Below are 22,896 nucleotides of genomic sequence, written 5' to 3' on the forward strand. Positions count from 1 at the left end.
ACGTTGTGCTTGGGAAAGCTTTTTCTGTTTTTAGGGAGGAAAGAAGAAAAGAAAAAAAAGGGGGGGAAACTTATCGGTCCCTTGACACTTTTCAACCCTGCTTGCATAAGTTGGGAGAATTCAGATAATCCATCCCAACCCATCCACCTCTCCACCCTACCCCCCCGCCCCAAGAAATCCTGATATGACATAATGTAATAATTTCTGATTGCTTCAGAATGAGACTGGAAGGGCTCTCCTCCTCCTCCTCCTTCTTCTCTCCCCCCTCCCACACCCACATTTTCTGAGTCTGCCCCAAATTCCATGGCCATGTTGCAAAAATAAAATAAAATAAAATAAAAATGAGTAGGTGCAAATATGCAATTTGCAGGCATTGCATAAACACCCAGTTGTTGTAAGTTGCTGCTTGTGTTGGATTGTGTTTCTGTCCTGAAGGGGTACAAGGATGGCCACCCTTTGGGGGGAACAAAATAATAATAATAATAATAATAATAAATACGGATCTTCTTAGCCCGTGAAAACCTACTTCCGGTGCATGGACCTACAGCCCTGTGCTCTATTCGTCCCCCCCTTGTTGTATTATACAAGTCCTAATTTAAATGATGGCACCATTTACGTCTCTGCCCTTATCAATGGAAAACCCCAAAATTCATTGGGCTGGGAGTGGAGTTGATTGAGAGAGTTGGGGGGCGGAGATAAGCGTTGCATATTTGTGTTGATGAATTAGAAGGTGGTGAAGAGAGAGAGAGAGGCGGTCATAGGAGGTAGGGATTTGGGGGAAAAATGCGATGTGAAAATGCGATGTTAAAAAACGACTCCAGAGTGTTATTTGCATCTCTTTCCTGCTTTATATTAAAAGGTCCCTGAAAGTTAGCCGAGAGGGATTCTTTTCTTGGGAACCCCCCCCCCCACCCTCCCACCCCGGTTTCAAAAACTGGGCATCTCGAAATGGACTTTGTTGGAGAGGTTGAGATTTGCTGGGCCTTTCGGACGAGTGACCTAGAATTAGAATTTTTATGCTCTCTGCCTTTGTTTAGATGTAGATGCATTGGTGATGTACTAACAGGAAGGATAAAATGCAGGACGTTTGGGATGTGTCCTAATACAACTTTTTATTTATTTATTTATTTATATTTATTTATTTATTTTTGTCACAACAATATATGTAGGCATCATACAGAAAGATTATATAGTATATAAACACATATATGAGTAAATATTAGGGGGTATAAGCATATATATATATATTTAGGAAGAAGAAAAGAAAAACAATAGGACTTTTCGGGGTGAGCAAGGGATGCTTTGAAAACACACATACACACACACACACACACACACACACACACACGGACAGGTAGACAGATAGACAGACATCCCCCTCCCTTGAATGATGGAGCATTAGATACTGCTGGGGGAAGTATCAGGGGAAGAAGAAAAAAACCCAACCTCTGAACAAACAAGACTTTGGTTACCCATCCCGAGTGGTCCTGTTTTGCATCGGACTTGCAACCCTGCTTCATTTTTATTTTTATTTTAAAAAAACCCACTTAATTATATAATAGCCTCATTTGCTCACATCCAAACCTGTGTTGAAAGGGATTATTAGGATTGTGGAACAGTTGGGATTTAATACCCCTTTCATCGGCTCGGGGCTGAGACGGAGAGCAGAGAGGAAGCGTACACAGGCCTGGCAGAATTGCGGGATTTGTGGTCAGCGTTTACAAGAGAGAAAGAGAAAGAAGAACGATTTTGGGATCTGCTGAACACGACTGCTTGAAGAATGCTAGAGGGCACTGCGTTACTACATACGCCTATTCACAGCAGAATATTTTGGGTCCTCTACTGCAAGGGTCCACCAAACTTTCGGACCTCAGGGACCACTAAATTCACAATTTTAAATCCCGCGGACCACTAATAGGATCTGCCTAATGACCGGCTGGGTGGACGTGGCTAGGTGGGCATGTGACTGGGTGGGCAGGGCCAACTCGGTGTCACTCACGTCGAGGGGACACCTCACCAGCTTCTACTCACCCCTCCCCTCCTAGCTTCTCCATCCTTGCTTCCCCATCCGGGCTCCTTAGGGCCCCAACAAGAAGCAGTTGTTTGAGATAAAAGCAACCGCCACAAGAAAGAGTTGGCAAAACAGCTCAGTTCAAATTGGATCTGACTGAGGAGGCTCAGCAGAAGCACCTCACTGAGGACTAGGAGCATAGGCTTTCCAAGCAGAGGGAAGACCTGTGGGAGTATAAGGCCAGATACTGGCTCTTGGAGGCTCAGCAGGCTGAGATGGTCATCCAGTTCCAGGCTATGAGGCAGTCCCACTGGAACAAGGCCCTCTGGCTCTTTGCCACCAGTGGCACCTCCCTCCAGCCTTCGTCCAAAGTCCCACACCAAGAGGCTGAAGCAGATCCCAAGTCAGAATTTCTGTCCCCCTTCAACCAACACCAAAAGACCCTGAAGGGGGAAGACCCTCTGCAGCAACATAAACATTGATTGCACACATCTGTCCCAGGGGCCATAGTTTGAGGACCCCTGATTTAGTGCAATATAAAAAATGCAAATCATTTTTCTGCGGACCACCAAAATTTTCTCACGGGCCACCAGTTGGTGTCCGCTGCTCTAGTGCAGGGGTTTCCAACCGTGGCAACTTTAAGACTTGTTGTCGTGTCCCACTCCTCCGCTGACGACCGGGTCAGGGAAATCCGAATCAGGCGTGCCTCTGCAGCTCTGCCAAAGTCCTAGCAAAGTTCTCAAGGCAGGCAGGAGACCAGAAAGTGACTTCAGCAAGATAAGGTAGACTTTGCCTGACTCAGAGAATGCCAGAAAGCAGATCCTTTATATAGGCCATGGGGTGTGGCTCCATGACTCAGCACTTATCCAGGCCTGCCCCTCCCTTCCTTCTGTCGCCGCCTATCAATTCTCCTGAAGCGAGGGTCACTCCAGTCTGCAGCTGTTGGCAATTGACCTTCCTCAGGCTCACATGCTGTGGGGGAGGGGGAGGGGTCTAGTTGCTCCGTTTGCCTGGGCATGGAGCCAGAGCTGGGGGCTGGAGGTACTTCTTCCTCCTCAGCCTGTCTGGGCATGGAGCCAGGGCTGGGGCCGGGAGGCATACTAGGACATTCCTCAGCGTTCGGAAGCAGATAAGAAGGCCCCGGCTGCGGTGAAAGCGGGCGAGACACAACACTTGTGGACTTCAACTCCCAGAGTTCCTCAGCCAGGAACTCTGGGAGTTGAAGTCCACAAGTCTTAAAGCTGCCAAGGTTGGAGACCCCTGCTCTCGTGTGTCATAAAGCCAAGCAGCATTCCTTCCCCCCCCCAATCTTTCTAGAACTAAAATCTCAAAAGTTAAATTTCAGGCTTTAGCAGTTACATTTCACTTTTTTTTGACTCTGATTTTCCCTTTCTGCAAATACAGATGTCAGCATATTTAAGGATTCTTACTGCCCTCTGGTTGATGGTAGGAGGATAAAAAATAGTTGAGTTCAACCCGGATTTGCTTGGTTAAAGCCTGGTTGAAATAGACCCAGCTTTACTTTTGGGGACTTCTTGAGAGTTTGAGAATGGAAAAGAGGACAGAGGGTGTGTGTGTGTGAGAGAGAGAGAAAGTGAGAGAGAGAGAAAGTGAGAGAGAGAAAGAGACGAGAGAGAGAAAGAGACGAGAGAGAGAGAAAGAGACGAGAGAGAGAGAAAAAGAGAGAGAAACAGAACGGTTGGCTTTTGTTAGATCAGGATGTTTCAAAGGTTGGAATATAATTGTTATATGTGATCAGTTTTATGTTGTTTTGTTTTCTTTTTGATGAAAAGGGGGTTAGTAGTATGTGTGCAGACCTCAACAGAAAGATGGATTTGGGACATCTCTAGGTTTGTTTATCGTGTTCAGTGTTCGTGTATATATTAGTTACTTTTCTTTTAATATAGTGTGGTTATTTTGGAGAGTATTGCTTTTGCTGTAAGTTGCCCATAGATGCACTGTGTGGCCCTATCAAATAATGAAACAAACAAAAGTGATCCTCCCCAATTATTTCTTATAACAATTTAGCTCAGGGGTCTCCGACCTTGGCAACTTTAACTTGGCAACTTGGCAAAGCTGGCTGAGGAATTCTGGGAGCTGAAGTCCACAAGTCTTAAAGTTGCCAAGGTTGGAGACCCCTGGTTTAGCTTATCCTATCAGAAGCTGTGAAGATGAAATAATCTAATTTTACCTATGTTATACCCTGAACTTCAGGGAATCTCAGTCCACAAATGGGATAGACCGACTGCAGTTCAAAAGAGCTACATCAATTGTTTCTTTCTTTCTAAAGGATTGGAAAAGTGATAACTTTTAATTTAAGGTTGATTACTCTATATCCACGATGGTGAACCTATGGCACGTGTGCCCAAGGTGGCACGCAGATCCAACTTTCTGGGCACGGGAGCTGTCACCCAACTCACCTGCAGCTGTGCAAGCGCACGTCCCAGCTGCTGTTCAGGCCTCCGGTGTGCAAGCGCGCAGTTCCGGAGACCTAGCTGGTGTTCGGAACTCTCCTGTGCATGCGTGTGTGTTTGTACATGCATGCACAAGTACCTGCACGCATGTGCAGATGGTGTTTGTGCTCGTACATTGCGTGTGCGAAAGCTGCACGCATGCGCAGGTGGCGCAATTGCGCTCCCAGTGCACGAGGAGCCACATGAAAGTCTCATGCATGTGCAAATGGTGCAGTTGTGCGTGTAGCGCACAGGGGGCGCAAAAGCAGTGCACATGTGCAAGTGGTATGGTTGCGTGTGTAGTGCATGGGGGAGCTGCGCGTAAGCAAAGCGCATACTTGTTTGGCACTTGGTGAGTAAAAGGTTCACCATCACTGCTTTACGTAGTGATTTTGTTGTTGTTGTTGTTTTCAACCTGACAGGTTAAAAACAATTGCTTGCATTGATTGTTACTATCTAGTTAAGAGATTTCCACCGGAAGTAAAAAAAGAAAACGAGAAAGAAAAAATAGTTTGGGGAAAAGTGAATGATCTTCTTACCCTTTAAAACTAAAATAGAAACAGTTGTTTTTTTCAGTTGACCCTGATTCTACTTTGTGGCGGTTAGTGGTAATTTACTTCTAATCCCTGGTTCTTTTTTTGTGTGTCTAGCTTCCTGCATGAAACTAACTGTAGTAAATTACAAACATTCGAAACTCATCAGCAGAATCGTCCTACTTTTGACATTAGCTGTCCTTCCAAAGGGTCATAACCTGACTTGACATCTATGGAGATTCTCAGTCATTCAGGTTCCATGATTATCTCAACGGTGCTTCTCAAAGAGGACTTTCTGGTTTGCTGGTGGAGTCTCTCTTCAGAATCTCATACGTAGCAGTGTTCTTCAGAAGGTGGTTCACTTTGACTTGTAGCAGAAGTGGCATTTACTTAACTTCCCAAATGTGAGTGTGCGCTCGCTCATTTTGCTCACGTGTGCCACCTTTGCACATGCGCATGGCCTTCTGCGCATGCGCGGTAGTTCCACATTACGGTAGTTTGACATTACATCCGGGCGGGTGGACGGAGCCTCCCGTAGTCGCCTCTACCGGTTCGCGCGAACCGGACAGAACCAGCTGATTCCCACCACTGCCTTGTCGTCATCTGTGTTGAGGATGATTGTGCGTCCGGTGTACACTGCATTTACACATCCTAATGAGCTGTCATGGTTTCTTTCGTTCTCACAGTGTCTTGTGTGAATGCATCTGTTGTGCTTAGTAAACCATGGTTTCCTCGTTGTACAAACCAAGCCGGTTGCAACTTGCTCAGCAAAACCAGAAATACTTGCGTTGTGTCTTAATGGAAATGGTTTGATCGTGAACGGACCGACCAGGAATCCTCGATTTTTCAATCCTAAAAGGACCATGATAGATTTTAGAGGAGGTTGATATGGTACGTAGCTTGGCTTAGCATGCAGAAATAGTTCTCAAATATTTATCGAACGCCTCTTACGTATTGAAACCTTTGTTGTCCCATTGCTTCCAGACCAGTGGTAGGTTTCATTTACCTTTGCTACTAGTTCGCTCGCGCGCGTGTCACTTCTGCGCATGCGCAGAGCGTATTTGAGGACGTCCTGGCAGGTGGGCAGAGCCTCCCACCGCAGTTACTACCGGTTCGCCTGAACTGGGGTGAACCGGTAGCAACCCATCACTGCTCTGGACAAATCTAAATCTAATCTAAAAATGATTGGATTTCAGTTGTGGTTTAGAAGAACCCAAACCATTGGAGATTTGTGAAGCAATGCTGGGCTTCACAAAATTTGCTCTCAAGCCAGGGATAAATTTAATCTTAATCACCAGGTCTCCTTCTTAATCCCGCTGCCTGTTCGGTGATCTTTAAAGCAGAATTAATGTGCAAACCGCCATCCAGCGGCGAGAGCGTACAAGGCTTAAATTTGGGAAGGAGTTTTTAGAACAGTTCATAATGCAACCCATACAGGAATGTCATCATCCCTTGATTTCTTTCCAGAGTGTGAGCTGAATAGCGACCTTGTCTTGGTTATTGATTTTAAAAACAGTCATTAAAGAGAGCCAAATACTTCTGTAGGTCTTTAGATGATTGGGGATAAAAAATTTTTGATTTTTTTAAAAACTTAATGTCAGCAGCTACTGGTCGCGCAATATTGGAAGAAAGAATATTTGCCTACAATTGAAGAATGGACATTAAAAGTATCAAATTTAGCGGAAAGGGCAAAAATCTCAGCGTATTTTTTTTATTTTATTTTTATTTATTTTATTTTGTCACAACAATATATGTAGGTATCATACAAAAGATTATATAGTATATAAACACATATATGAGTAAATATAAGGAGGTATAAGCATATATATATATAGGAAGAAGAAAAGAAAAACAATAGGACAGGAACGGTAGGCACGTTTGTGCGCTTATGCACGCCCCTTATGGTCCTCTTAGGAATGGGGTGAGGTCAATAGTAGAAAGTTTTTGGATAAAACTTTTAGGATTATGGGAAGAGACCACAGAGTCAGGTAAAGTATTCCAAGCACTGATGATTCTGTTACAGAAGTCATATTTTCTGCAATCTAGATTAAAGCGGTTGACATTAAGTTTAAATCTATTAGTTGCTCTAGTATTATTGCAATTAAAGCTGAAGTAGTCTTTAACAGGAAGGACATTACAATAGATGATTCTGTGAGTTAAACTTAGGTCTTGTCGAAGGCGACGGAGTTCCAAGTTTTCTAAGCCTAGGATTTCAAGTCTGGTGGGATAAGGTATTTTATTGTTTTCAGAGGAATGGAGAACTCTTCTTGTAAAATATTTCTGGACACGTTCAATTGTATTGATGTCAGAGATGTGGTGAGGGTTCCAAGCAGGTGAGCTGTATTCTAGAATTGGTCTAGCAAATGTTTTATATGCTCTGGTTAGTAGTGTGGTGTTTTTGGAAAAGAAGCTATGCAAAATTAGGTTTACAACTCTTAGAGCTTTTTTTGCTATGTAGTTGCAGTGAAAGACTATTTACAAGAAAGATATATATTGGAATGGAAAAGGTGGATTGACTATATTCAAAACAAATATCGGATTGAGAAGTATCAAATAGTTTATGAATGAAGGAGGGAACGTATTGTATTAGCTAATTTTTTTTCTTTGTTGTTGTTTTTATGGAAAAGGGGAATTAAGGTTCCAAAGGGGGGGATGGGAGTTTATGATTAATTAGTGTATTCTAGCTTATGATTGTTAGATGTAATACCCTGTATTTTGCTCGGGGGGGGGGAAGGGTGAATGGGAGGGGGGAAGGGAGAGGGTGGAGGGTGGAGGGAGGAGAGGGGGAAATGTTTGTCAAAATTTTTGTAAAACTTTTCTAATAAAAAAATAATCTACTGGTCTGCATTAAACAGGGAGCATCTTGGGGGGTGGGGGGAAAGAAATTCCTAATTACTGAAATTGACTAGTTCTTGACTAATTGGGCAAAAGAGAAGGACTAACCCCAAATGACTCCTGCCTGGTTTTTTTGTTTTTAATGAACTGTCATCATTGGTGCTCAGATAAGTCTCTTTCTTCCCCCCCTTCCCACGGCTGATCTAAAAGGAACTTCATTGTCCTCAGGTGCCCTCAAAACTCTTCCTGATCTGAGGTCCAGTGCAAATGATATTTGCTCTAATGAAATGGATGAAGGCCAGGAGTGAAATCCAGCTGGTTCTGACAGGTTCTGCAGAACTGGTAGTGGAAATTTTGAGCAGTTCGGAGAACCGGTAGTGGAAATTTGGAGGAGTTCGGAGAACTGGCAAATACCACCTCTGGCTGGCCCCAGAGTGGGGTGAGAATGGAGATTTTGCAATATCTTTTCCCTGGAGTGGGGAGAGAATGGGGATTTTGCACTATCCTTCCCCTGAAGTGGGGAGGGAATGGGGATTTTGCACTATCCTTTCCTTGAAATGGGGAGGGAATGGGGATTTTGCAATATCCTTCCCCCAGGAATGGGGAGGGAATGGGGATTTTGCAGTGTCTTTCCCCTGGAGTGGGGTGGAAATGGAGATTTTGCAATGTCCTTTCCCAAGGAGTGGAGATTTTGCAATATCTTTCCACTGGAGTGGGGAGGGAATGGGGATTTTGCACTATCCTTCCCCTGCCATGCCCACCAAGCCACGTCCACAGAACCGGTAGTAAAATAATTTGGATTTCACCAAATGGATTTGGTGATGGATTGTCTCCCCCTCCCCTCCTTCAGCTTTGAGATTCAAACCTTGTTCACAGTCCTCATCTGCCACCGTTGGATGTCTTGAAAGACTATCTTTTAAAGTTCTCTGGTTGCTCCTCCAACTAAGATCATGTGTCCTCCTTAAGCAGAGGAGTCCTTAAGTCCTCCTTAAAGTATCCAGCCTCAGCAGGATACCAGGGTTACGTTGCTCTACAGCAGGGGTCTCCATCCTCGGCAACTGTAAGACCTGTGGACTTCAACTCCCAGAGTTCCCCAGCCAGTCATAGAATTCTGGGAGTTGAAGTCCACAAGTCTTAAAAGTTGCCAAGGTTGGAGACCCGGCAAGTGCGTAGGGGCCATGATGGCAAACCTATGGCATGCCCTCTCTGTGGGCAAACGTGCCATCACCAGCTGGTCTTCACAGGGGCTGGAGCCCTGAAAATGGCCCCAAAACTGGCCAAAACCAGCCAAAAAAACAGGGTGGGGGGGTTTGGGCTGTTTTTGGGCCTTTTTCAGGTCATTTTTCGGGCCAAAAGTGGCTGGAAAACAGCCCAAAAAACAGCCAAAAAACAGACATGCGTGTGCCAGCCAGCTGGTTTTTGGGTTTCTGGCCCTCTGGTGCCTTCACATACATGCACACGCATTCCGATTTGGATACTCGGTGCCGAAAAAGTTCGCCATCACTGGTATAGGTTAATTCCCCTCATCAGATTCAATCCCCCACAAAACGTGCTTCGGATCGTTCTTGGCAGCAGCTCTTGAAAGCAGCCCTATCTTTCTTTGGGATCCTATTGGGCAGCTGAACGATCCTTGGAAAAGACGCCAACGCTTTAAAGAGCCGCACCCGGATTGCATCTTTTCTACCGAAACATCCTTTCTCAGTGATTTCTGAAGGCCCTTTTGGGGGCGGGGTGGGGTGGGGGGACGGCCTGCATTAGCTTTCAGACACCGAATAAAACAATGTTTATTTTCATCCAGAGCGTGGGAAGTTTGGCTTTTTAATTCTGCTGCAACTTTGAACGTTTGCTTTCCCGGCGGCTGTTCGGATTCCACTTTAAAAACGATAAAGACGATCGTATTCCATAATTAAACGTTTCTTGTCATGGCCCCCAGAAGCTTCACATTGAAATGCAGAACGTGATAAAGTAGGTGTGAAAGCTTGTGAGCCTGGGAGAAAACAAAAAGATAAAGGCTGGCTGTCTTTCATGGTGGAACCCTTCAAGTGAACAAATCTATCCCCCCAAAATAAGATGGCAAGAGGATTACCATTCCTCAGCATCGTTTTTTGTAAAAAACAAAAAACAAAAAATGGTGAGTTTTTACAACGCCTTTCCTCAACTAAAGCCTTTTTTGGATGTATGGAATCAGTGGTGCTATTCAGCAGGTTCTATCCGGTTCGGGCAAACCTGTAGCGGTGGCAGCAGGAGGCTCCGCCCACCCACCCGGATGTCATTATGTCCCGTTTTTGATGCTCTGCGCATGCGCGGGTGCTCACATTTGCGAATCGGTAGCAAAGGTAAGTGAATACCACCCCTATATGGAATCATAATTCCCCTCACTCCCAACCGTGAGAATTACGGTAGTTGAAATCCAACACGTCTTGAAAAACCTTAGTATGGAGAAGACTTAGCAATGAGATGGTCCGGGCAAATGTACCGTGGAGAAACTTTGGGGAAATAAACCAAGAAGGTAGCGTGGGAAGAAAAATCCTGGTCCAGTTGCAATCCGTGAATAAAACGGAGTCAAATGGATTGGAAAGGAAGTTGGTTGATTGACGAAGCAGAACCACCAACAGCATGTGGTTCTGGGACAGCTGACAAAATGGAGTGGAGAGTGGGTGGGGTTTTTATACCTTCTGGATTCCTATGGGGTCCTGTAGGGGTCACGGCTGGCTCTATAGGCAAAAGGGGAAATGTAAATCCTAGGTCTGAGGATTTGTCTGAGGTAATCTTGTCAACCTTTCACTTGCCTAATTGTATTACTTATCTGGAGTTTCTGTCTGACCCAGTCTTTCTGAATGGATTACCAAGTCTTCTAAAAGCTGGCCTGCTCAGTTTCTGCTTGTGGCGCAGGGAGACTGGGGCTGCTTTCTGCCTCCCTTAAGAGCCCCCCCCCATTTCTCCTTTAGGGGAAATACTCTATCCTGCCTTTTTAATATTCCCCCAAATCTTTTGTTCTTATGTGTGTGTGGGGGGGCTCCCACAGTAGATAGGCAGGCAGGCAGGCAGGTAGGTGGGTGCAAGGATGGATGGATGGATGGATGGATGGATGGATGGAATGACAGACACATAAACACACAAAACAAATTTTTAAAATATGCTCCTTTGTGGTGGAATCTCCAGCTAGAACGGAGGGAGGTGTTAAGAAGGGGGCAAGCTTGGAGTCCTTGTACTGGAAGTGGCACAGACCTGACTACCCCCAGAATCCCTGAAGCAGGAGTGAAATCCAGCAGGTTCTGGAGAACCGGTAGCGGAAATTTTGAGTAGTTCGGAGAATCGGCAAATGCCAACTCTGCCTGGCCCCAGAGTGGGGAGGGAATGGGGATTTTGCAATATCCTTCCCCTGAAGTGGGGAGGGAATGGGGATTTTGCAGTATCCTTCTCCTAGGAGTGGGGAGGGAATGAAGATTTTGCAGTATCCTTCCCCCAGGAGTGGGGAGGGAATGGAGATTTTGCAGTATCCTTCTCCTAGGAGTGGGGAGGGAATGGAGATTTTGCAGTATCCTTCTCCCAGGAGTGGGGAGGGAATGGAGATTTTACAGTATCCTTTTCCCAGGAGTGGGGAGGGAATGGAGATTTTGCAGTATCCTTCTCCTAGGAGTGGGGAGAGAATGGAGATTTTGCAGTATCCTTCTCCCAGGAGTGGGGAGAGAATGGAGATTTTACAATATCCTCCCAGGAGTGGGGAGGGAATGGAGATTTTATAGTATCCTTCTCCCAGGAGTGGGGAGGGAATGGAGATTTTACAGTATCCTTCCCCTGCCATGCCCACCAAACCATGCCTACCGAACCGGTAGTAAAAAAAATTTGGATTTCACCACTGCCCCAAAACCTTACCTGGCTATTCCCAAATAAATGTAACCGGTCTGGTGAGATTCTGGTAACATAGGTGATTAGAAATACAGCTTCTGTTTGAGATTATTCACAAGTGGTCTTGGCTGTGTAAGATTGATTGATTGGTTGATTCCAGTTGTAGGGAAACGACTTTCTGTCTTGCTAGCTTCTCTCTTTCTCTTTTTGTTGAAATCCTGATGTATTCCTCCCATTACTGGAAAGGTACAGTGGAATAAATTGAGATAATTGCCCTGCAAAAGTCTTGATCTGGATTCTCTAACTGAAGTTTCCTGGAGATACGATACAACATATTTTCTCGAATATCTACCCTTCCTGGAAGTTTCAGGTAGAACGTCACAGGATGCTACTCCTTAACATAAATAAATTTTGGTCATCACATTATAAAAAAAGACATTGAGACTCTAGAGAAAGTGCAGAGAAGAGCAACCAGGATGATTTTAGGGGACTGGAGGCTAAAACATACGATGAATGGTTGCAGGAACTGGACAAAGCTAGTCTAGTGAAGAGAAGGACCAGGGGAGACATGATAGCTGTCTTCTAATACTTGAGGAGCTGCCACAGAGAGGAGGGGGTCAAGCTATTTTTCAAAGCCCCCCCCCGAAGGCCAGACAAGGAACAATGGATGGAAACTGACCAAGGAGAGATTCAACCTGGAAATATGGAGAAATTTCCTGATACTGAGACCAATCAACCCATGGAACAGAAGTTGCCTTCAGAAGTTGTGGGAGCTTCATCACTGGAAGCTTTCAAGAAGAGACTGGACTGCCATCTGTCAGAAATGGTGCAGGGCAGTGGTGAAATCTAAATTTCTTTCCTACCAGTTCCGTGGGCGTGGCTTGGTGGGGTATTGTGACTGGGTGGCCGTGGTTATGTAACCATGTGACTGGGGGATCAAAAGACAGAAACTCTCTAACAATGTCCTGCTGGAGCAGGATTTGTCTGAGGTAATCTTGTCAACCTTTCACTTGCCTAATTGTATTACTTATCTGGAGTTTCTGTCTGACCCAGTCTTTCTGAATGGATTACCAAGTCTTCTAAAAGCTGGCCTGCTCAGTTTCTGCTTGTGGCGCAGGGAGACTGGGGCTGCTTTCTGCCTCCCTTAAGAGCCCCCCCCATTTCTCCTTTAGGGGAAATACTCTATCCTGCCTTTTTAATATTCCCCCAAATCTTTTGTTCTTATGTGTGTGTGGGGGGGCTCCCACAGTAGATAGGCAGGCAGGCAGGCAGGTAGGTGGGTGCAAGGATGGATGGATGGATGGATGGATGGATGGATGGAATGACAGACACATAAACACACAAAACAAATTTTTAAAATATGCTCCTTTGTGGTGGAATCTCCAGCTAGAACGGAGGGAGGTGTTAAGAAGGGGGCAAGCTTGGAGTCCTTGTACTGGAAGTGGCACAGACCTGACTACCCCCAGAATCCCTGAAGCAGGAGTGAAATCCAGCAGGTTCTGGAGAACCGGTAGCGGAAATTTTGAGTAGTTCGGAGAATCGGCAAATGCCAACTCTGCCTGGCCCCAGAGTGGGGAGGGAATGGGGATTTTGCAATATCCTTCCCCTGAAGTGGGGAGGGAATGGGGATTTTGCAGTATCCTTCTCCTAGGAGTGGGGAGGGAATGAAGATTTTGCAGTATCCTTCCCCCAGGAGTGGGGAGGGAATGGAGATTTTGCAGTATCCTTCTCCTAGGAGTGGGGAGGGAATGGAGATTTTGCAGTATCCTTCTCCCAGGAGTGGGGAGGGAATGGAGATTTTACAGTATCCTTTTCCCAGGAGTGGGGAGGGAATGGAGATTTTGCAGTATCCTTCTCCTAGGAGTGGGGAGAGAATGGAGATTTTGCAGTATCCTTCTCCCAGGAGTGGGGAGAGAATGGAGATTTTACAATATCCTCCCAGGAGTGGGGAGGGAATGGAGATTTTATAGTATCCTTCTCCCAGGAGTGGGGAGGGAATGGAGATTTTACAGTATCCTTCCCCTGCCATGCCCACCAAACCATGCCTACCGAACCGGTAGTAAAAAAAATTTGGATTTCACCACTGCCCGAAAACCTTACCTGGCTATTCCCAAATAAATGTAACCGGTCTGGTGAGATTCTGGTAACATAGGTGATTAGAAATACAGCTTCTGTTTGAGATTATTCACAAGTGGTCTTGGCTGTGTAAGATTGATTGATTGGTTGATTCCAGTTGTAGGGAAACGACTTTCTGTCTTGCTAGCTTCTCTCTTTCTCTTTTTGTTGAAATCCTGATGTATTCCTCCCATTACTGGAAAGGTACAGTGGAATAAATTGAGATAATTGCCCTGCAAAAGTCTTGATCTGGATTCTCTAACTGAAGTTTCCTGGAGATACGATACAACATATTTTCTCGAATATCTACCCTTCCTGGAAGTTTCAGGTAGAACGTCACAGGATGCTACTCCTTAACATAAATAAATTTTGGTCATCACATTATAAAAAAAGACATTGAGACTCTAGAGAAAGTGCAGAGAAGAGCAACCAGGATGATTTTAGGGGACTGGAGGCTAAAACATACGATGAATGGTTGCAGGAACTGGACAAAGCTAGTCTAGTGAAGAGAAGGACCAGGGGAGACATGATAGCTGTCTTCTAATACTTGAGGAGCTGCCACAGAGAGGAGGGGGTCAAGCTATTTTTCAAAGCCCCCCCCCCGAAGGCCAGACAAGGAACAATGGATGGAAACTGACCAAGGAGAGATTCAACCTGGAAATATGGAGAAATTTCCTGATACTGAGACCAATCAACCCATGGAACAGAAGTTGCCTTCAGAAGTTGTGGGAGCTTCATCACTGGAAGCTTTCAAGAAGAGACTGGACTGCCATCTGTCAGAAATGGTGCAGGGCAGTGGTGAAATCTAAATTTCTTTCCTACCAGTTCCGTGGGCGTGGCTTGGTGGGGTATTGTGACTGGGTGGCCGTGGTTATGTAACCATGTGACTGGGGGATCAAAAGACAGAAACTCTCTAACAATGTCCTGCTGGAGCAGGGTTGGGCTAGATGACCTCCAGGTCCCTTCCAGCCCTGGATTATCCTCTGAAGCTGCGTCTAGTGCCAAGTTTATAGTTTTTCCTTCCTCTCTTTTTTCCTCCCTCCTTCCCTCCTTCCTTCCTTCCTTCCTTCCCTCCGTCCCTCCCTCCCTCCCTCCCTCCCTCCCTCCCTCCCTCTTTCTTTCTTTCTTTCTTTCTTTCTTTCTTTCTTTCTTTCTTTCTTTCTCTCTCTCTCTCTCTCTCTCTCTCTCTCTGTCTCTCTGTCTCTCTCTGTCTCTCTCTCTCTCTCTCAAAAACGAACCCCCCACCCCCCTATTTTTTTGCCTACACCCCCTATTTTTTGCCTAGCAGGCTTCAGCTGTGATCGTCAGCTGAAGAGGTTGTAAAAAAATACTTTTAAAAGTAAAAAAAACCAAAAACCTCTGACGATTGCGTGGCTCAGCTGGGCATGGGCGGGTGTTGGGGGGGGGCAGGGATTTTTGCTACCGGTTCTCCGAACTACCCGCCGCCATCGCTACTGGATCAGCCGATCCAGTCTGAACCAGGAGCATTTTCACCCCTGGTGCAGGGTCTGCTTCGGTGGGGGGTTGGACTGGATGACCTACAAGGTCCCTTCCAACCCCGTTAATCTGTCTGCCTGCCTTTGAAATAGGGGGAAACGTTTACTAGTTAACAGCTCCCTCCACCTCTATATAAAGTTAGGAAGATGACCATTCCTGAACTGAGTTGGGAGCAGAGATGTTTCCCCCTCCATCGAAGGCCTGGTATCGACCTTTGTGAACCAGCAATCTTGGTTTTCCTCCCTTATGCTGTCGGGATCAAGATGTTGAACTCGTTTGGTGAAGAAATCGCAAAGGTTGGCTTACGTTTCTCCTTCAGCATTCGGCTGTCCCCTGCTCCTTTCCAAAAGCTTTTAAGACTTCCTGCCATTGAGGGCTCCTTGGTGCTCTCTGAGCTTGGTGGCTTTCTTGCGGATGTTTCATTACCAAACTAGACAACGTCATCAAAGCTAGAAAGGAGTGGAGTTTGTTCTCATTCAGACTTCTTTGAGTCCTGATGATGTTACCTAGTTTGGGTAATGAAACATCTGCAAGAAAACCACCAAGACGCCACCATCCTCCTCCTCCTCCTCCTCCTCCTCCTCCTTCTCCTCCTTCTCCTCCTCTTGTCTTCCTCTCTCCTCCTCCTCTTCCTCCTCCTCTTCTTCATGTCTTCCTCCTCTCCTCCTCCTCCTCTTCTTCTTGTCCACCTCCCTCCTCTTCCTCCTCCTCCACTACACAAGCCCCACTCCCTTTTAGCACTGATGATGTTACCTAATTGGGTAATGAAACATCTGCAAGAAAACCACCAAGACGCCATCTTCCTCCTCCTCCTCCTCCTCCTCCTCCTCCTCCTCCCCCTCCTCCTCCTCCTCCTCCTCCTCCTCTTCCTCCTCCTCCTCTTCCTCCTCCTTCTCCTCCTCTTGTCTTCCTCTCCTCCTCCTCCTCTTCCTCCTCCTCTTCATGTCTTCCTCCTCTCCTCCTCCTTCTCTTCTACTTGTCCACCTCCCTCCTCTTCCTCCTCCTCCACTACACAAGCCCCACTCCCTTTTAGCACTGATGATGTTACCTAATTGGGTAATGAAACATCTGCAAGAAAACCACCAAGACGCCACCATCCTCCTCCTCCTCCTCCTCCTCCTCCTCCTCCTCCTCCTCCTCCTCCTCCTCTTCTTCATGTCTTCCTCCTCCCCTCCTCCTCCTCTTCTTCTTGTCCACCTCCTTCCTCTTCCTCCTCCTCCACTACACAAGGCCCACTCCCTTTTAGCATTGATGATGTTACCTAATTGGGTAATGAAACGTCTACAAGGAAACCACTAAGATGCCGCCCTCCTCCTCCTCCTCCTCCTCTTGTCTTCCTCCTCCCCTCCTCTTCCTCCTCCTCTTCTTCTTGTTCTCCTCCTCCTCTTCTTCTTGTCCTCCTCCCCCCCTCCTCCTCCACTACACAAGCCCCACTCCCGTTTAGCCCTGATGATGTTACCTAATTGGGTAATGAAACGTCTGTAAGAAAGCCACCAAGCCCAGAGAGCACCAAGGAGCCCTCGTTTCATCCCCGAGCTATATATATTCTCCTTTATGGCTACGTCTTATACGATTGATCAAATCTGCAAGAAGCTGAGGGAAGCCAGGATCATTCATAGCTCTCGACATCGCACTGGTGGGGCCTTGATAAGATGCTTCTGCCGTCCCTACTCAGTCAAACGGAAATCCGTTCCTAGGAATTCTAGAAACTTCCACTCTGGCCGTTCTGAAGTAAAGATGTCTCTGGATTGCTGTCCGGATCCTTCAAATACGAGAATCTTGGACTCCTTCCTCCCTCTCGTGGTAGCAGAAAGGGAAAAGAGGTAGGCACTGAACTGGAAGCACAAAGTCCCCCTGCTCCTCCTATGGGATTTAGCTGACGGACCCACGTTGAGTTTCAAGGTTTCTTAGACCGCAGAAAGAGGTTCAAGAGGAGCTGCTTAAGTTGTGGCTGAGTGCAGTTGTGGCAGTTGAGGTTTTAACACACCATAGACATCCTTCAAATGCTGTCCATTTTTTCTTTTCTCCTGCAGAGGAGAAAGCACCATTGGTTTTACCTAAACTTGGCGGTAATTTGAGGGAAGGGGGCAGGAAACCCTCCCCTTAACCATCAGATGAACCGCTTCTAAGAATACAGCAAGCAGGGCGTTTGAGTTGATTTGTTGCCAGAGATGGGGAAACTGCGGCTTCTTTATGACTTGTGGACTTCAATTCCCAGAATTCCTGAGCCAGCCAGCATGGCTGGCTCAGGAATTCTGGGAGTTGAAGTCCACAAGTCATAAAGCGGCCGTAGTTCCCTACTCCTGGTTTAAGTCTCTGGTTGAGTTTGTGCAAAAGGCTCATCAGGGATTCTAGAACGTTGTTGTTGTTTCTTGTGTGTGTGGCAGTGGTGGGATTCAGCTGGTTCTGTCCGGTTCGGGCAAACCAGTAGCAGCGACTGCGGTAGGCCCTGCCCTCCCGCCTGTAACGATGTCCTATTTTGCCACATTTTGGAGGTCCTACGCCTGCGCGAAAGGCGCACAAGTGAGCAAAGAGCATGTGCGGGAGGTTGAACATGCATGGAAGGTGCCTTCGGAGCCTGGGGAGGTCGTTTTCGCCCTCCCAGAGTCTTAAGGAAAACCTCTGGAGCCCGGGGAGGGCAAAAACGCTCCCCCCCTCACCCATGGTGCAGGAGGCTGACTAAGCCATGCCCACCATGGCCACGCCCGCCCAGCAACCGAGCAGAGAATCCCTTGCTAAAATATTTGGAGCCCACCCCTGGTGCTAACTTCCTACGACAGGTTTGGAGAGATCTCTCAAGGTCTATTCTTGACCCGTTGTGGTTGCAGAAGGCGGTTTTGGAGACATCACCACCAGCCTTGACAACCAAGGGCATCTCCAAGGCCATCTTCTGCAATCGGAACAGGTCGTCCGAGATGTTCTTTCCATCAGGAGCTTGTGGTAGCTCTCACACTCAACAAGGGAGGAGCTGAAGACCAGCAAAGTCAGTTTTCCTGTGACGACACCAGTTCTGTGGGACAACCTCCCTTGGAAATTAGATTATTCCCATCACTTCTTTTTTTTTTTAACTAGATGTGGAGAAGCCGGCAAAGACCGTTCTCTTCCAAGGAGATTAGAGGTAATAATGCTGCTCGCTGCTTTATTCACTTGGCTCTTTTTAAATTGATTTTGCGGGATTATATGTTGTCTATTTTGTAACATGGTGGGTTTTTTTTTTAACATCTTTTAGAATAGAATAGAATAGAATTTTTTTATTGGCCAAGTGTGATTGGACAAGGAATTTGTCTTGGTTCATATGCTCTCAGTGTACATAAAAGAAAAGATACGTTCATCAAGGTACAACATTTACAACACAATTGATGGTCAATATATCAATATAAATCATAAGGATTGCCAGCAACAAATTATAGTCATACAGTCATAAATGGAAAGAGATTGGTGATGGGAACTATGAGAAGATTAATAGTAGTGCAGATTCAGTAAATAGTTTGACAGTGTTGAGGGAATTATTTGTTTAGCAGAGTGATGGCCTTCGGGAAAAAACTGTTCTTGTGTCTAGTTGTTCTGGTGTGCAGTGCTCTATAGCATCGTTTTGAGGGTAGGAGTTGAAACAATTTATGTCCAGGATGCGAGTGATCTGCAAATATTTTCACGGCCCTCTTCTTGATTCGTGCAGTATACAGGTCCTCAATGGAAGGCAGGTTGGTAGCCATTGTTTTTTCTGCAGTTCTAATTATCCTCTGAAGTCTGTGTTTTTCTTGTTGGGTTGCAGAACCGAACCAGACAGTTATAGAGGTGCAAATGACAGACTCAATAATTCCTCTATAGAATTCCTCTATTTTCTTTAAAAACAACAACAACCTTTCTATTAAAAGTGTACCAAATAGAAGCAGCGTGCCACGATAATAACAAATGGAAGGAATCTGTAAAAAAATAAATAAATAGAAATGATACCAAATCTAAAAAAAAAAAGAGAGAGAGAGGGAGAAGAGATACAAATGCATCTTTTCTCGCATGTTAAACATAGGAAATAACCTTGGTTTTACAAATATTTACTAAGTAATATTATAACCAAATAAAACATTTTTGCTCCAAAGTCATCCATGGCAAAAGATTTTTGGCTGTATTTTGATTCGTTGCCAATGCAGACTCCAGGAAGGATGTTAAGAATATGGCAGATATACAGATAATGCAAATAATCTGTACATTTGATACAGATATACAGATAATGCAAATAATTAAATAAAGACATTCCTTGTCAGAAGCAATTGAGTTTTGTTTTGTTTTTTAGTGGAAAACAGTTCTAAAATTTCAAATGTGCAAAAATACCTTGGCTTATAGAAGGTCTAACTGAAGAAACGCTGCTTAAAAAGTATTGTGGATTAAATTCTAGTTCGTGAAAGCTGCTCTGAAAATTTTGCTAGGGTTTTTGATACCGCTTTTGTTCCCCCTTTCTTTTAGAAAACAACAACAACAACAACAACTTCTGTTTATTAAATGCTCTTTGCTGGCTTACCACGACTGTTGCAAAAAGTAGATGTTCTTTCAGGTTTTTTTGGTTTTTTTTTTGGATGTCTGCATTTGTGCATGGGCGCGCGTGCCTCTGTTTTGTACAATTCTAAAGATACGCTGGAGTGGCTTACTCAGCAGTTTGTACCTCGCCAACACTACTATAAGCAATTTTTTCCCCTGTTCTCCCCCTTCCCCCACCCATCTATCTGGACGCAAAGCTGCACATGGTTGCAGAAATTCAGTGGGCCTTACAGAACCCCTATTTCTCTCTCTCTCTCTCTCTCCCGGAGAATATGTTCAACTTTGCCGCTTGCAAAGGGCCTTTGTGGGAAGACTCCCCTGCGACGTAAAAAGTGCAAAAATAATTTGCAAGCCATGCACAAGGGTGACATTTCCATGCCTAGAGAGAAAAATAAAATAAAATTTAAAAAAAATCAGGATTTCTGTTCGTGCAATTGGGCTAGGCCCTATTCTCTTTGCTAACTGTGCTTTGCTGCGCTTTGGGCCAAAGGTATATCTCTGGTTAATTTTTAGACTGTTTGCAAGATTCCTTCATGTTTATGGAGCGTGCGCTGTTTTCTGATTATGCATCCATTGGGGTGAGGGGGGGGGGGAGATGGATGTTTAGCATCTTCTGTCAAGGAGCACACTGTCCGAACGTTTAAAACGTGCCAGATTGTAGAACAGCATAACGAAGGCAGGTCGGAAGGACAGGAGATGTGGTTCAATGGCCCGTGTGCAAACATTCGCCCGCTTTCTGGGGCAATGGCAGGAATTGTGGCATGATAGAAGCACTATAACAGAGTTGGAAGGGACCTTAGAGGTCTTCTAGTCCAACCCCCTGGTTTGGCAGGAAACCCTACACCACTTTAGACAAATGGTTATCCAATCTCTTTTTAAAAACGTTCAGTTTTGGAGCATCTATAACTTCTGGAGGCAAGTTGTTCCACTGATTAATTGTTCTAACTGTCAGGAAATTTCTCCTTAGTTCTAAGTTGCTTCTCTCCTTGAATCGTTTCCACCCATTGCTTCTTGTCCTGCCCTCAGGTGCTTTGGAGAATAGCTTGACTCCCTCTTCTTTGTGGCAACCCCTGAGATATTGGAACATTGCTATCATGTCTCCCCTAGTTCTTCTTTTCATTAAACTAGACATACCCAGTTCCTGCAACCATTCTTTATATGTTTTAGCCTCCAGTCCCCTAATCCTCTTTGTTGCTCTTCTGTCGTGTCCCACTCCTCCTCTGACGGCCGGGTCGGGGAAGTCCGTATCAAGCGTGCCTCTGCAGCTCTGCCAAAGTTCTATCAGAGTCCTCAGGGCAGGCAGGAATCCAAGGTGTGACTTCAGCAATCCAGATTAGGCTTTGCCTGACTCAGAGAATGCCAGAAAGCAGATGCTTTATATAGGCCATGGGGTGTGGCTCCATGACTCAGCACTTATCCAGGCCTGCCCCTCCCTTCCTTTTGCTGATGTTTCCTCTCCATTCTCCGGAAGCGTGGATCTATCCATTGCATCGTTTCGTCTCCAGCTGTTGGTAATCCCAGCTCGTGGCTGGCTTCAGGCGCACATGCTATCGGAGGGAGGTTTGTTTGTTCGGTTTGTCCGGGCATGGTGCCAGGGCTGAGGGCTGGGGGCTGGAGGCATGCCAGGACATTCTTCTGTACTATCAGCATCCGGCAGGAGATAAGAGGGGCCCGGCTGCGGCGGGGAGAGCGAGCGAGGCACAACATCTTCTCTGCACTCTTTCTAGAGTCTCCACATCTTTTTTTCATCGTGGAGACCAAAACTGACTGCAGTATTCCAAGTATGGCCTTACCAAGGCATTATAAAGTGGCATTAACCCTTGACGTGATCTTGATTCTATTCTTCTGTTTATGCAGCCTAGAACTGTGTTGGCTTTTTTGGCAGCTGCTGCACACGGCTGGCTCATATTTAAATGGTTGTCTACTAGGGCTCCAAGAACCCTCATAGTCCAATCCCCACCCCCTCAAAAAAAGAAGAAGCTTTCTAACTAATTGCAGAGTGGGAACTGCAATTTGTGCACTTAACTGTCGGCATTCAGCGCTAGTTTGGTCTAATAGTTAAGGCTCTAGGTTAGAAGTAGGAGACACTGTGTTCTAGTCCAGTCTTAGCCATGAAAGCCAGCTGGGTCACTTTGGGTCATGTCCCTCTTTCTCATCCCCATCCGCCTCACAGGGTTGTGAGCAGTGATGGGATTCAAATAATTTAACAACCGGTTCTCTGCCCTAATGACCACCTGGGTAGGCGAGGCTTGGTGGTCATGTGACCATGTAGGCATGGCCAACTCAACATCACTCACTTCAATGGGTGCTTCGCCTTAGCTGTTACAATGTAATAAGGGTTAACCCGAGAGGCAGTTTCTGTAAGCAGGGCAATAAAGATTAGGCTAGAAACACCACCAGAATGTTTCCTTCCTGCCTTCCTTACAGGATTAGCCCTGTAAAGTGGGAAAAAACAAAAGGAGATTTCTTCCAATAACCGGTTCTCCGAACTGCTTAGAAAGTTAACAACCGGTTCTCCCAAATAGGTGCGAACTGGCTGAATCCTACAACTGGTTGTGAGGTGGAGGAAAGAGCATGGGGTACTTCACCACCCGGAGTTATTTGTAAAAACAATAGTCAGGATACCAATAAATAAAGGAATAAAAATGGAACCGATGGACAAATAGGGCAGATGGAAGGTCACTGAACTGCTGTTGGATTTGTTCACCAACCCAAATTAAGTGGGAAGAAGAGGACCACAGATGTTTTAAGTAGTTCCTAGTCCTCTGTGAGGACAGATCGTGGTTCTGCTCCTTCATGGCATCCACGTTTAACCCAGAAGCGATTTTTCTTTCAAAGGCATCAGGAAGGCAGTATGAACCCGGAGCCAGGAAGAATTTTCCACCGTGATATTTGTCGAGGGACTTCCTAACGGAGATCCCATCCTTCTCATTTCTGAAACTCAAGGGATGTGCCGCTACTAGGAGGCAGGTTAATTTGCCGCAAAGGGTAATGAGTCCCAAAACCTTTTCTGATTTCGTGTATCCCAAATCGTTGGGATTAAAGTCGGTGAAGTGTAGCGTAGGGTGAA

The 22,896-nt window shown here is 45.8% G+C and overlaps 1 protein-coding gene across 6 annotated transcripts in view; it reads left to right on the forward strand.

Moving 5' to 3' along the window:
* Positions 1–22,896, forward strand: part of GRAMD1B (GRAM domain containing 1B) — a 186,087-nt gene that overhangs the window by 82,682 nt on the left and 80,509 nt on the right. The window lies entirely within an intron of this gene.

Source organism: Ahaetulla prasina, chromosome 9 (assembly GCF_028640845.1).
Source record: "Ahaetulla prasina isolate Xishuangbanna chromosome 9, ASM2864084v1, whole genome shotgun sequence".
NCBI lineage: Eukaryota > Metazoa > Chordata > Lepidosauria > Squamata > Colubridae > Ahaetulla > Ahaetulla prasina.